Source organism: Bubalus kerabau, chromosome 10 (assembly GCF_029407905.1).
Source record: "Bubalus kerabau isolate K-KA32 ecotype Philippines breed swamp buffalo chromosome 10, PCC_UOA_SB_1v2, whole genome shotgun sequence".
Taxonomy (NCBI): domain Eukaryota; kingdom Metazoa; phylum Chordata; class Mammalia; order Artiodactyla; family Bovidae; genus Bubalus; species Bubalus kerabau.
The window spans coordinates 85438728-85452057 of record NC_073633.1 but is presented as its reverse complement, the minus strand read 5'-3'; the positions used below and the strand labels follow the sequence as shown (position 1 = coordinate 85452057).

The window sequence follows — 13330 nt, the reverse complement described above, 5'->3', positions numbered from 1 at the left end:
TGCCGTGCTTGGGCTCCCTCCAGCCACAGCACGTGGAGCCCCCCCGCCAACCCCTCACCGCAGCGGCCTCCCCTGTTTGGGAGCATGGGCTCCAGAGCACACAGGCCCATCAGAGGTGGCTCATGGGCCTAGCTGCCCCATAGCACATGGAATCCCCCTGGACCAGGGATTGAACCCCCGCTTCTTGCATTGGCAGGCAGACCCTCAACCAATGGAACATTGGAGAAGTCCATGGAGGCCTTTAAACTCTTCTTTTTCACTGTAAGTTCCTGTGTGCTGTTTTCCAGATAAAGACATATTGCCAGCAGCGAATGGCTTGTCCCCAACCTGACATTTGTCCTAGACTTCTTCCTCCTACCTTCTTCCTTATACTGGTCCACTAGTAAGCCCCCAAGCATGGACCCATCCAAGACAAGTGGTTTGCCTGGTTATCAGAGGTGCCTCATAGGCAGTCCAGGCTGAGTTTTCTTCATCAGAGAGTTTCATTTTGCCAACAGAACTGGACTGGAAGGAGGTTGAATCAAGGGTTTGGGCTGTGTCTCCCCATGCTACCACCTTGGGAGGGCCGGTGGTAGATGCCAGGAGCTGGCTGGCATCAGGGTGCAATCTGGTAGCCACAGAAGAGACTCTCATCTTGGGAAGGTCTGTGAGCCCACAGACAGCTGCCTGGCTCGGCTTGGCTCGGCTTGGCTGGGATCATTTCCGGCAGAGATGAGCGGGAAATGGGTGGCTGGTTGAGAGCAGACAGTAAGAGGGAAAGAAGGGTCTTCAGAGCTGAAATGAGATATTTATGAGCCCCTATCTACAAAGGAGCACAGTGGCTTTGGGCAGTCTTGTTGGCAAACTTGAATCAAGTTTCACTGTTGCCTGAAGCAACAGGGGAAGATGAGGGTGGACGGCACCTGCCAGTGCTGTTCTCCCTGTGAAAGGGAAAATGAGGAGGAGCACGTGGCCAGGAGGGCCAGCTGGGTGCTGTAAAGAGGCAGCGGATGTGAAGGGTCAGGATGTGACAGGGAAAGTCATGGCTGGGGATGGCCACGGACTGGGGGCTCCCAGGGGTGGGAGCTATGGCAGCAGTTCTTGGGTCTTTTCCACGTCTGTGCTCCTGGCCTGCTGCCCACTGTTAGGATTCATGAGCTCAAGAGGCAAAGGTAAGGGAAGAAGGGCTTTTCAGCAGAAATGCCCCATAAACCAAGACTTGCTTCCACCAGCAGAGGTGCGGCACGGGGGACACTTACCACTCCCCCCTGCCTGGTAACCATGACTTTCTCACTCAGAGAACTGTCCATCTGTCCAGCCATTTCGCCAAGCCTCAGAGCCCCATGCTGATTTTCTTTGGAAGAGCCCCAGCTCCTGGGGTGACCTCAGCAGCAGCAGGACCCACGGATGGCTCCAATCCCAAACTTCCCATCCTAGGCAAGGATCGGCCTGCCATGGAAGTTAACGTAACACACTGGCTGTTTATGAGCAAGAGCCCTCAATAAAGTCATCGGGATGGTTCTCTCCGCAGCGTGTCTAATCTCCTCTGGCTGCCTTTCTGGGCCCTCGGCTCCCAATCTATTTTGGTCTTTTTCTTGTTTGACTCATTCTGGGACTTCTGTGCCATAAATCTGAGCCCCCTCCAGTGCTCGATCCCACCAGCAGGCAGACAATTCTGAATTAGCTGTGGTCATGGTTGTCCAAACTGACGGGCAGGGAAACTGAGGCACAGCAGGCTACAGGGCCTTGTCCCACCTCCTGCAGCGACCCAGCAGCACAGCTGCCAGCAAGGCCCAGGGTTCTGGCTGGCACTTTCACATTGGCTTTGTGGGGAAGGCTGGGGGCCATGTGAATGGTTAGAAAGCTCTTACTGGGCCACACTTAGCCACAAATCCCAGGGCTGTGTGGCAAATGGAATTGCAGTGTGTGTGTGTGTGTGTGTGTGGGTGAGTGTGTTGCATCCTTGATGGTGCTGTTTGAAATCCTCCCTATGCCTGGAATTTGACAAGCAACAGAGTAGAGAAGGGTCAAAAAAACCCAAAATAAAGGGGATGGGAAAACAAAGAGCCTTCCCAAAGCCATGGTTCAAGTTGTGGGTAGAATATCTTCCGGTTTCTCATGCAAAGCCCCTGCCTTCAGGCCCCAGGGGCTGGCTGGGCTGGTTTGGCCAGTTCAAGGCCAGAGCTGAACTCCTGATTCCAACCCCTCCTGCCCCCACCAGGCCTCCCTGGGTGCAAGGCCTACGTGCTCTGGGGAGGGAAGCATGCAGTGGGGGAGACGAGGAGGCTGGTAGGGTTTCAGACACTTTCTAGGTGCCTCGGGGGACCTACATATTTCCTATGTAAAGTTCAGTCTGTTTGCAATTAGGCCTGTCTTCTTTGCTTATTTCCGGAGAGATTAAAAATAGCGAAATCAGCTTAATCTGGGACTCTCTGAGATCAACAAGGCCACTGTTTCCAACAGTATGAAAATACCAAGCAGCCCCACCCTCATTCACGGATCACAGGGCGTGGCAGGCAGGGTAGGCTTTTTGTAATGTAGGAACACGAATTCTCAACAGATAAGACTCTGTGTTTTGATCCTAGCAAGGATGTCTTCAACTGAAGTAGAAACGGTTCCATACAGTTTAGGGTCTGAAATTCTCTCTTTCCTCCTAACTGAGCTCAAAGCTGTGAAAGCCTTTTCAGAAAAACCTACTGTGGTTCAATTACTTCACTAATTTGTGCCTTTCCTTAGGGATTTGGGACAGAGCAGATCCTGGGCAACTGTAGACACAAAGGTGCTGCTCCTGACCTGCCACCATCAGCACAGCAGACGTCCAAGTTTGTTTCATCAGAGATTGAGAGAGATGCGGGGAATACCCTCCATCTGTGAGACGGCTCAGTGAGGTGAGGAGGGCCGTGGGTCAGAGGAACACTCCTTCTTACGCTGTGCGTTAGTCAGTGCAGGAAAGACTGGGCTGTAGTAACAAATACACCCCCACATCTCAGTTGTCACACCATCTGAAACTTGGGACATCAGGATTGCCGTACAGGGAAGGTAGAACAGGAGGATTGCTGAGATGCTGTTAAGGGCCTGTAGAATTGGCTAATACCATTTCTGCCCATGTCTCTTTGGCTGGAACCCAGTCACCTGGCTTTGCCCTAACCAGGGACCTAACAATTTCCCAGCAAGGGAAGCTGGGAAATATCAGATTTGGGATGAGTAGGCATCACTGGAGGCTTTGACCTGGTGTCATCAGTCATGGCACGGAAGCCTAAAGAACATCCTCAGAAAAACTTATGAAGCTGTAGAAGTGCAGTCCTGTGGACTGACAGGGCCTGCTATCACCGCCACTATTCCCTCCTGGCACAGATGCCTGACGGAAGGTAGCTGCTTCAAGGAGACATCCTGGGGCATAAAGCAGGGCTAGAAGCCAAGATGGGACCTAGAACAGGTAGCTAAAGAGAATAAAAAAAAGTACCTGGCTTATAGTATAAGTAGATGTATCCCAGATCTTCAGAAGGCAGGACCAAAGTCCTTCAGTTGAAAGCACACGGAACTGTAGTAACTTGTGCTTATGGCCGAGAGGGGCGGGAGGGCTTCCCAGGTGGCTCAGTGGGTAAAGAACCTGCCTGCAATGCAGGAGATGTAGGTTCGATCCCTGGCTTGGGAAGATCCCCTGGAGGAGGGCATGGCTACCCACTCTGGTATTCTTGCCTGGGGAATTCCATGGACAGAGGAGCCTGGTGGGCTATATAGTCCATAGGTCGCAGCAGTTGGACATAAGCGACTGAGCACACACACGTGCTTATGGGGACCAAAGGTCAATTTCTCTACTAGACCCAGGCCAGGTGAAATGTCTTCTTTGTGTCTGTTTCACTTCAGGCTCTCCTACAGGCAGAACTCATGGGACAAATGCTTTCTCCTGCTCGAGGTGCTTCACCCCAACACCCCAGGGCTCCTTTGTTGCCTTCAACTAGGATACAGTGGTCACATCTGTGGGGCAGGGCTCAAGGGCTTTTCTGGGATGGTGGTTAAGAAGGGAAATTCTGCAAATAGTGAAAACTAAACCAAGGGAGATTTAATAAATGAGAGCTGATTTACATACTTCAACAGCAACAGAAATAATGAAGCAAATCATCCAAACTGAACTGAGTGATCATTATGAATTTTCCTCTATGCTGGGAACTAATAGAACTTTGACAAGAGGATGTCATTTGTATAGAGTCCTCCTTGGTATTGGCTTGAGAATCTGGAGCTGAACCCTCACTAATATGTGGATGAGTTGATGGGACTATTGGTTACAACTGGGTGTGATGGTTAGTTTTATTTGTCAACTTATATAGGCTGTGGTGCCAGGTTATCTGGTCAAACACTAGTCTAGATGTTTCTGTGAAGGTATTTTTTAGATGTGATTAACATTTGCAATCTGTTGATTTTGAAGTAAAGTAGATGACCTTCCATAATGTGGGTGGGTCTTATCCAATCAGATGAAGGCCTTTAGGACAAAGGATGAGGTTTCCCAAAGAAGAAGGAATTCTGCCTCCAAATTGCAACATGAAAATTTTGCCTGAGTGTCTAACCTTGGATTCAAGGCTGTAACATCAACTCTTATCTGAATCCGGGCTGCCTGCTGCCAATTAGGAAAAAATCTCTCAACCTCTCTCTTGTCTTATATCTCTATCTCTACCTCCCATTGGCTCTGTTTCTCTGAAGAACTTTGATCAATTCAATGAGGGGAAGGCAGAGATTAAATGAGAAGTCATTTCATAGATGAACAGGTATTTTTTTCTTTATGAATTCATAAGGAAAAGGAGTAAATTATAGGGAATTATAAGTTGAAATGGTATAAATGAGGGAGTTTTACTAAAGTAGTAGTATTTACTATTGCATTAAATATATGAAGTGGGGTGTAACACAGACTGAACTCAATAGAAATGGTCTTAGCAATTTCATCTCTAAAAGGTGGTGTTTGCTGGGGGAACTTCCTGTCTGGGGCTCTTCCTCTTCCTGTCTGGGTACATCCTGGTGTGCTTTGCTCACATTAAAGTGTGTGATGAACCTCAGTCTGTACACCTGAGCCACAGATTGTGCTTGCACATTGCAGGCCTAGTGCTGGCCCTCCTGCTTTTCTTTTAGTTCCATTTAAGCCTTATGTATTCTTTTAAACAACTGTTAACAAAGGCCGGGGACAGAAAATCTGTCTCAAACTGCTTTCACAAAAGGGAAATCTAATGGTCCCTGCAACCAAAAGATCTAGAATGAGAACTAGCATCAGACACAACTGGATTCAGGACCGTTGTCAGGACGTGATTACTTTCCATCTCTCAGCTCTGCTGGCTCCAGACTCAGTTTTCACATGATAGAAAAATAGCCGCAGTTCCAGGCCCTACATCTCCCAGATTTGAGGTTTAAGGGAAAGAGTGAATCTTTTTCCCAGAAATCCTAGAGAAAAACCTCAAGGTATCTAATTGAATCTGATTGATCAGCTGCCAGTTCTTAAACTAACCTCTATCCCCGGGAGAATGGACTGCACTGATTGGCTTAAGCCTGGATCATGTGCTTCATCTTGAGCTGCCCTAGAATCTCATGGACTGAGAACAGAGGATACGGTGGGATTCCCTAAGAGGAAAATGGGGCATGGGTACTAGACGAGTAGATGAGTGCTGAATAGATAAAATGACAAATGAGAAAGCTGAAACATTCACAATCTATTCATTTACAGAAAAGCACCTCTGGGGGCAATGCCAACGTGAAGTTGGTTTATCCTTTTTTTGCCTGCCCCAGGAGCTCTTTCCATCAGTGTTTGGTGCAAATGCCGCTGCCAGGGTGATGCAAGGTCTATTAGTAAAGTGTTCTTCCCTTAAGTCCTTTTCCCAACACCCAGCTCTATTTCCAGAACCTGATTATAGACACAGTTGGGGAGGAGGTGGGGGAGTATATTTCTGACAAAGTGATGTTTCCATTTCACACATATGACTAATAAGGAACTTGGCCAGGAATAGCTCTTTATACAGCTTTGAAAGCCCTGGCCTAGGCCATAAATCACTGTATGGAGTTCTACCCACTCCTTTAACTTGAAACTCAGTTTCCATCTGCCCAGTATCCTGCCTGAAGACTGAAGGAACAGAAGAGTGGACACTGAGTCTCCAATGGTGTCATCCCAATGAGATAGCCCCTAGGCCTGTGGGGAGGCAACCTTCCCATAGCATTGCCCTCAGTGGTGATCTGGGGTCAGGCAGAAACTCAGCATGGTCCCTCACTCCCTTCTCTGTAAGCCTTGCCAATATAAGCCTTAAAAGTCATGGAAACATCTCTGGTTTTCGAACTCAAGGGATTTCAGCAATGGAGGTCAGAGAGTGGAAGGTCATATAGGAGTATGTGGAAGCGCAGATATCTCTGGGCAGGAAGATGCTTGCCCTTGATGCATCTATGTGAGTAGGAGGAGGAAAGGGCTGAAAGAAGGGTATGGCAGAGCTTGGGGCTCTTAGGAGAGAGAAACCAGGAAAAAGAAGTGTGTCCAGGTTGAGAATCCAGGACACTTTGTCATGCATTTCCATTAGGACAGAGATTCAGAAACCCACCAAGCTTCCAACACAAGAGCTGGAGGATAATGTGGCATGAGACGGTCCACAGAATGAATTGACAAATTGACAGCTTGGTAGCAAAGGTTGGGGCTGAAACAGTGAACAAGCAGACCAACCCAATGGGATCAAATGTAAGCAAGACAGAGCAGGTGGAAGACTCCTTGGCAGCAAGTGATGAAGGAGGGAATTGTTCTCTCTTTTCCAATGGGGGGAGCTGTATTCCTCCATCTTGGCAGAGCTTCCAACTTTCACAGGACCCAGATCTTTGGGGAACCTTGTTTCACCCTATGCCAGCTAAAAATAGTTGGGTGAAATGTGACTGACCAGAGAACTTTTGTCCTCTCTTGGTTTTAGCTTTTGGACAGAGTTAAGAGACTCTCTTCTGAGGCTTATTTTGGTTAAGAACATCATTTGGGGAAGAATGGGATGGTGGGGGGAGCTCTGCAAGGGCAGGTGAAAGGGCATCACATTTGTGGAGTTTAAACTTGTAGGAATCATGCTTTGTGATTGGGGGACTTTAAGATCATGCCAAGAAGAGGTAGGAAAGTTTAGATCGAATATAAAAAACAGTCTTCTAGAGTATTCTCTGTTAAAACTTCTCTTGAAACTGAGTATTAATAATAGAATTGACAGTTTCTTTACCTATTAAAATAACAACAATAATGTTTGTTTTCTTTCTCCTGTAGCATGTGGACAGATAACCTGAGGTCCAAATTCCCTGGTAGCTATAAAAAATCTAGCAAAATCTAGAAGCATACTGATAGCTGATCCTATTACCAAAGCAACACCCTCAATGGTTGGATTTTCTTTTAATAATAATCTATGATAACTCTCATTTATAGAGTGATGCATTATAACTTGATGCTAAACTCAGTGTTTTACTACTATAATCTCATTGAGTCCTTGCAATGAGCTTGTGAGAAGGGATTGAAAGTGAAAGTGAAGGTCGCTCACTCGTGTCTGACTCTTTGCAACCCCATGGACTATACAGTCCATGAAATTCTCCAGGCCAGAATACTGGAGTGGGTACACTTTCCCTTCTCCAGGGGATCTTCCCAACACAGGGATCAAACCCAGGTCTCCCGCATTGCATGTGGATTCTTTACCAGCTGAGCTACAAGAGAAGCCCAAGAATACTGGAGTGGGTAGCCTATCCCTTCTCCAGTGGATCATCCTGACCCAGGAATCAAACCAGGGTCTCCTGCATTGCAGGGGGATTCTTTACCAACTGAGCTATCAGGGAAGCCCCTGTTCCCATTTTGCAGAAGAGAAAGCAGAGGTTCACAAAGTGAAATAGCCACAAAATGAGAAAATGGTGGAGATAAAATTCAACCCCAGTTGGTTAGACCATAGATTCTGTGCACTTAACCACTATAATGTTCTCATCAGCACCTACACAACCTCCCACACACCTGAACACTGTTGTCTAAGGCTTTGGGCGACATGATTCAGAACAGGAGTGCATCCATCAGCATCCTGGCAGGAGACAGATGGCACACTCTGGGTAATTGAGGAGAATTTAGAAATGGGAAGACTTACAGGTTGAGTAAGGTTAAAGGAAACTAATAAGGTACGGGGAAGCCTTCCAGGGCTAAGAGGAGTAAGAGCCTATGGGGAGAGGGACAGAGGCATGAGAGAAAGTTCCTTAGGAGAGAACCGCCTAACAGGTGCTATGGCCTTGAGTAGAGGGAAGTAGACGGACACAGCCAAGTAGGGGCTGGTGGAGAGGAACCAGGGGAATATAAACCCGTGATGTTGCCCTGCCTTCCTCTCTCTGGGTGCCTTTCATTGGCTGAACCCAACTGAAGCCAGAGGGCAAGGGTGCCCAGTGATGATGTCCTCAAAGTTAGCCTCCTGGGGCACAGAGCCAGGGGAGAAGGATGAAGAGGGGAACTGGAGGAGCAGATGGACAGATGGACATGCCCAGCCACAGTGAGATAACAAGTTTGACTGTTTGACTGACTTTAGCTTCTGCTTTGGGGTTCAAGGATAATCTCTTTCATCTACAGGTAAAGGAATGTCTTCTAAGGATATGAGAAAGAAAATTCTGGCCATTACGAATCAGCATGGAGTCACCAAGAAAAGAGATGGCCTTCCAGTTGCCCTTTTAGGGAGGGCACGGGAATCCTGAGTTGGGAGCTCATGGCATTGCAGTAGGCAGGAAGGACCTTAGGGCATTCTTGAGGACAGTGAAGCGAAGACAGCATAAATAGAGTGGCTGGGAATGTGCTCAGTGAAGTGAAGTGAAGTGAAAGTTGCTAGTCGTGTCCAAGTCTTTGCGACCCCATGGACTATACACTCCATGGAATTCTCCAGGCCAGAATACTGGAGTGGGTAGCCTTTCCCTTCTCCAGGGGATCTTCCCAACCCAGGGATCAAACCCAGGTCTCCCGCATTGCAGGCAGATTCTTTACCAGCTGAGCCACAAGGGAAGCCTTAAAATGCTGATTGAAACAGGTGAATGTCAGCCTGGACAGATAGTTCCATCAGTGTCTCAAAGCTCCCCCAAAACCTTTATATCAACAGTTCCATCAGAGACTAGGAAGAACCATCTACTAGTGGCTAGGAGTAGCTCATACTTTGGATTAAAGAATTAAAATCCCCCCCCCCCCTCAATGATAGATAGTTTGGATGAGTTTTGGCTAACTGTAACAGGATAAAAAATAATAGGGTTAAAGGTACATCTGAAACCTTAGGGCCTAAACAAATAGACCTATCCATCTTGGATGGGAGGATGTGAAAAACTTGGGGGTTTATGTTGATGGTAAACTTGACATGAGTTGATTAGCAAGAAAATTGGTGTGATTTTAGGTGACATTAATTGACAAAGAGCATTGAGGACAGGGAGGTATTTCTCTTGCTGGACCCTTTGCTGGTCCGTCCCATCTGGAAGGCCCCAATGTTAGTCACTCAGTCGTGTCCAACTCTTTGGGATCCCATGGACTGCAGCCTGCCAGGCTCCACTGTCCATGGAATTCTCTAGGCAAGAATACTGGAGTGGGTAACCATTCCTTTCTCTAGGGGATTTTCTTGACCCAGAGATTGAACCCAGGTCTCCTACATTGCAGGTGGATTCTTTACCATCTGAGCCACCAGGGGAGCCCTGGAAGGCCACAGTGAGCATCACTTTTAAAGGAGACGCACAGATGGCCCTGCATTTGGGGAGAGGCACGGGGATGGAGGAGGGTGTCAGAGAGCGTGGCATGTGAGGAACACATGTGAAAGAAAAGGAGCGGCAGATAGGGACAACAAGGGAGAGGGAGAACAAGAAAGGGGTCTTCAAGGTGCCTTGTCCATGTTGTGTAGAACGCGAGCACCATGACCATTCAGTTCAGTTCAGTCACTCAGTCGTGTTAGACTCTTTGCCACCCCATGAATCGCAGCACACCAGGCCTCCCTGTCCATCACCAACTCCCTGAGTTCACCTAAACTCTTGTCCATCGAGTCAGTGATGTCATCCAACCATCTCATCCCCTGTCGTCCCCTTCTCCTCCTGCCCCCAATCATTCCCAGCATCAGGGTCTTTTCCAATGAGTCAACTCTTCGCATGAGGTGGCCAAAGTATTGGAGTTTCAGCTTCGGCGTCAGTTCTTCCTATGAACACCCAGGACTGATCTCCTTTAGGACGGACTGGTTGGATCTCTTTGCAGTCCAAGGGACTCTCAAGAGTCTTCTCCAGCACCACAGTTCAAAAGCCATCAATTCTTCAGCACTCAGCTTTCTTCATAGTCCAACCCTCACATCCATACATGATCACTGGAAAAACCATAGCCTTGACTAGACAGATCTTTGTTGGCAAAGTAATGTCTCTGAAGTCTAAAGAGAGGCCAGCTAATTGGAGCTCAGCCTGCCGGCAGTCAGAGGAGGGAGTGAGGTTGTGGGTCTCTCTCCCTGGAGGTGTTCTGGCCACAGGTTGGTGCAGAGGACACTGAGGCACAGAGTGAAAAGGACGCCCGTATCGTTTCAGAGGATCTCTGGTGAGTCTGAATGCCCAGCTGCATGAGCAATGTTTGCACACTGCTCTTCCAACCCACTGACCATCCACTGGCTGTGGTCATGGGGATGGAGCACATCCAGTAATTGTTTGAGAACCCTGGGGATGTAGGCTTTCCCAGTGGAGTGGAAAGAGCCTGGGCTGTGGGGTCAGGCAGACTTGGGCTTGCCTCCTCTTGGCCATATCTGGCTGGGAGACTTCAGAAGATTCACTCAGCTCTTGGGTGCGGGCCCCATGCTGGGGAGCGGAGTTCAGGGAGCTGCTGTGCTCTTTGCCTCCCGCCCTGCAGCAAGCATTGTAAGACATACAGGGGTAACATGGGTGGAGCCTGAGATCAGCCCACGCTTAGTTCCCTTTGCCTTTTATTTCTTGCAAGGAGCTAGAGCTAGGGCCATTGTCAGGAAATCAGGAAGGCCCAGAAATTTCATGGCCTTTATGTGAAATTTGTCCCCCTTTGTCCTTCTTCAAAGGTGCTGAGCACCAGGCCTGCCTCTTGGTCCTTCCTAAATGGCCGCTCTTTCTCCACAGCTTGTTCATGGCTCGTGCCTCCCCCTCAATAACTTTTCCTTGAAGATCCTACCCATAATTTGGTGGCAGTGGTGGTGGGTGGGGTTGGGAGGTTGGTGCCAATAATACGGTGGCCACTCTTTCTTAGCAGGTGGAACCTCCTCTTCCTGTGCTCCTGGGTCCTGATTCTGTACAGTTCTCCATGTCCTGGGTGGGGTGAGAATCCTTCCAGTTTCAGAGGTCACAAGCAGCCCGAACGAGTGCGTGTTCTACCCATTTGTCGAGGTTCAGCCCAGACACCGCCTCCTCTGGGAAGCGGTGCCTGCTTTCTCCTTGTCCCTGAACATTCTGTGCCATACAAGCAAGCCCTGTCAAGGCCAGTCTCTTTGCCTGTGTCACTGCAGTCTCCCCAATCCCAGAGTAAACCCTCGAGGACTGGGACCAGGTCATCTGATTTTCTGAATCTATCACAATGTTTATCTGTGTCTTGGGAAGACAGTGAAAAAGGGAAAGCATGAGTTGCTCAGTCATGTCTAACTCTTTGCGATCCTATGGACTATAGACCACCAGGCTCCTCTGTCCATGGCATTCACTAGGCAAAAATACTGGAGTGGGTAGCCATTCCCTTCTCCAGGGGATCTTTCCAACCCAGGAATCGAACCCAGGTCTCCTGCATTGCAGGCTAAGATTCTTTACCATCTCAGCCACCCAGGAAGGCCAAAGTGAAAGCGTTAGTCACTCAGTCAGTGAAGAAGTGAAGTGAAGTCGCTCAATCGTGTCCAACTCTTTGTGACCCCATGCACTGTAGCTTACCAGGCTTCACAGACCATGGGATTTTCCAGGCAAGAGTACTGGAGTGGGTTGCCATTTCCTTCTCCAAGGGATCTTCCCAACCCAGGGATCAAACCCAGGTCTCCCACATTGTAGGCAGACGCTTTACCCTCTGAGCCACCAGGGAAGCCCATGTCAGTAGGTACCCAATAAAAGCTGCTTGATTTTTTTTTTTTTTTTCAACCTTCCTCTCACGAAAGTCTAAGTCTAGAGCAGGAGGAGTAAACAGAAAGTTAGCATTCATTCATTCAACCAACATTTCACAAATGTCTCAAACTCGTGATTCATGAACTAAAACTGCCCATAGGCATGTCTCATGAGGTCAACAGTCAGTTTTGCTGTTGTTTTGTTTTAAATTATTGTAAATTTTTTTTTTTTTTTAAAAACTGCCCACAGATTTTACTCTGAATTTCTGGGCTCTCTTAAATGTTCGGCTGATACTGAGCTGTGGCTCCCCTCTGTAGAAAGGTCTTCTCTAGGTCATGGCGGTCTACCCAGCTTTACCCCTTTGGGTTCCTGCTAGCCTCCTTCGGCATTTGCATTTAGTTTGAGAGCGACTGACATCAGTAGGAATCCCATGGCATTTTGAGCTTAAAGATACCTGAGTTCCTGGGTTGTATCCTGATCTGCTTTAGGATGTGCCTCTCCATCCCAGTTCAGCCCAAGATTCTTTCTCTTCCTGGTGCACCAAGTCCTGATTCCCACAGCGGGCCCCCTGCCTCCAGTCGGTCTTGTGGACAGAGCTTCTGGCAGTAAACTGAGCATCCCTGCCTCGGGGGCCTCGCCCAGCGCATGGGCAGCCCTAGGTGGGCAGGTGTGTGCCCCAGCAGGGCCCGGCTTCAGCTTGAGCCCAGAGACCCCAGCAGCTGCTTTGTGTGAGTCAGGTCCCAGGCTGGGGGTCGGGGGAGGCTGTGTGGGGAGACCACCCGCTCCAAATGCCACTTCCATAGAACCTCCTTTCAAAGACGCCCTGGGAAATGACCCTCCATTTGGCCCGGGGCAGTGACCCGAGGTTGCCCACGCTCTGAGGGCAGTAGGGACCCTGCCGAGGACCCACTTCCTGCCCTCCTCAGGCCCAGATTTCAAAGCTGTATTCACTCTTCCTTCTTTTCCCGCCCGCCTCTTGCCCTCCTCTCCTCCCCAACATTCTTTGCTTCTTGTTTATATTGCAGAAAACATCTGCGAGAGTAAATGACTGAGATGAAAGATCTTGGCAAAGAGCTATTTTTCTTTGCTTGGCTTAAAGGGGGACAGATGAAGACTTCAGCCTCACCCTCGCCCTCCCCAGCGGGACTCCCTCCCCCACCTCCCGGGGAGAGGAGAAATGGGATCTGAATGAAGACAGACCAGAAGGTGGCCCAGCCGGCCCCAAGTCCCCAGGCAGGGGAGGTTGTTTTTCCAGTGGAACAGGCTGGCCTGGAGGAAAAGCCCGTGGAAAGAGGCTCGGCTT

The 13330-nt window shown here is 48.9% G+C and overlaps 1 long non-coding RNA gene across 1 annotated transcript in view; it reads left to right on the top strand.

Annotated features, from left to right (window-relative positions):
* Positions 1-2528: 2528 nt before the first annotated feature.
* LOC129620654 (uncharacterized) overlaps positions 2529-13330 on the top strand; it is a 33058-nt gene continuing 22256 nt past the window's right edge. Inside the window, exons 1-2 of the long non-coding RNA XR_008698638.1 lie at positions 2529-2610; positions 2716-2867. This is a non-coding gene — a long non-coding RNA (uncharacterized LOC129620654). The remainder of the gene's footprint in view (positions 2611-2715; positions 2868-13330) is intronic.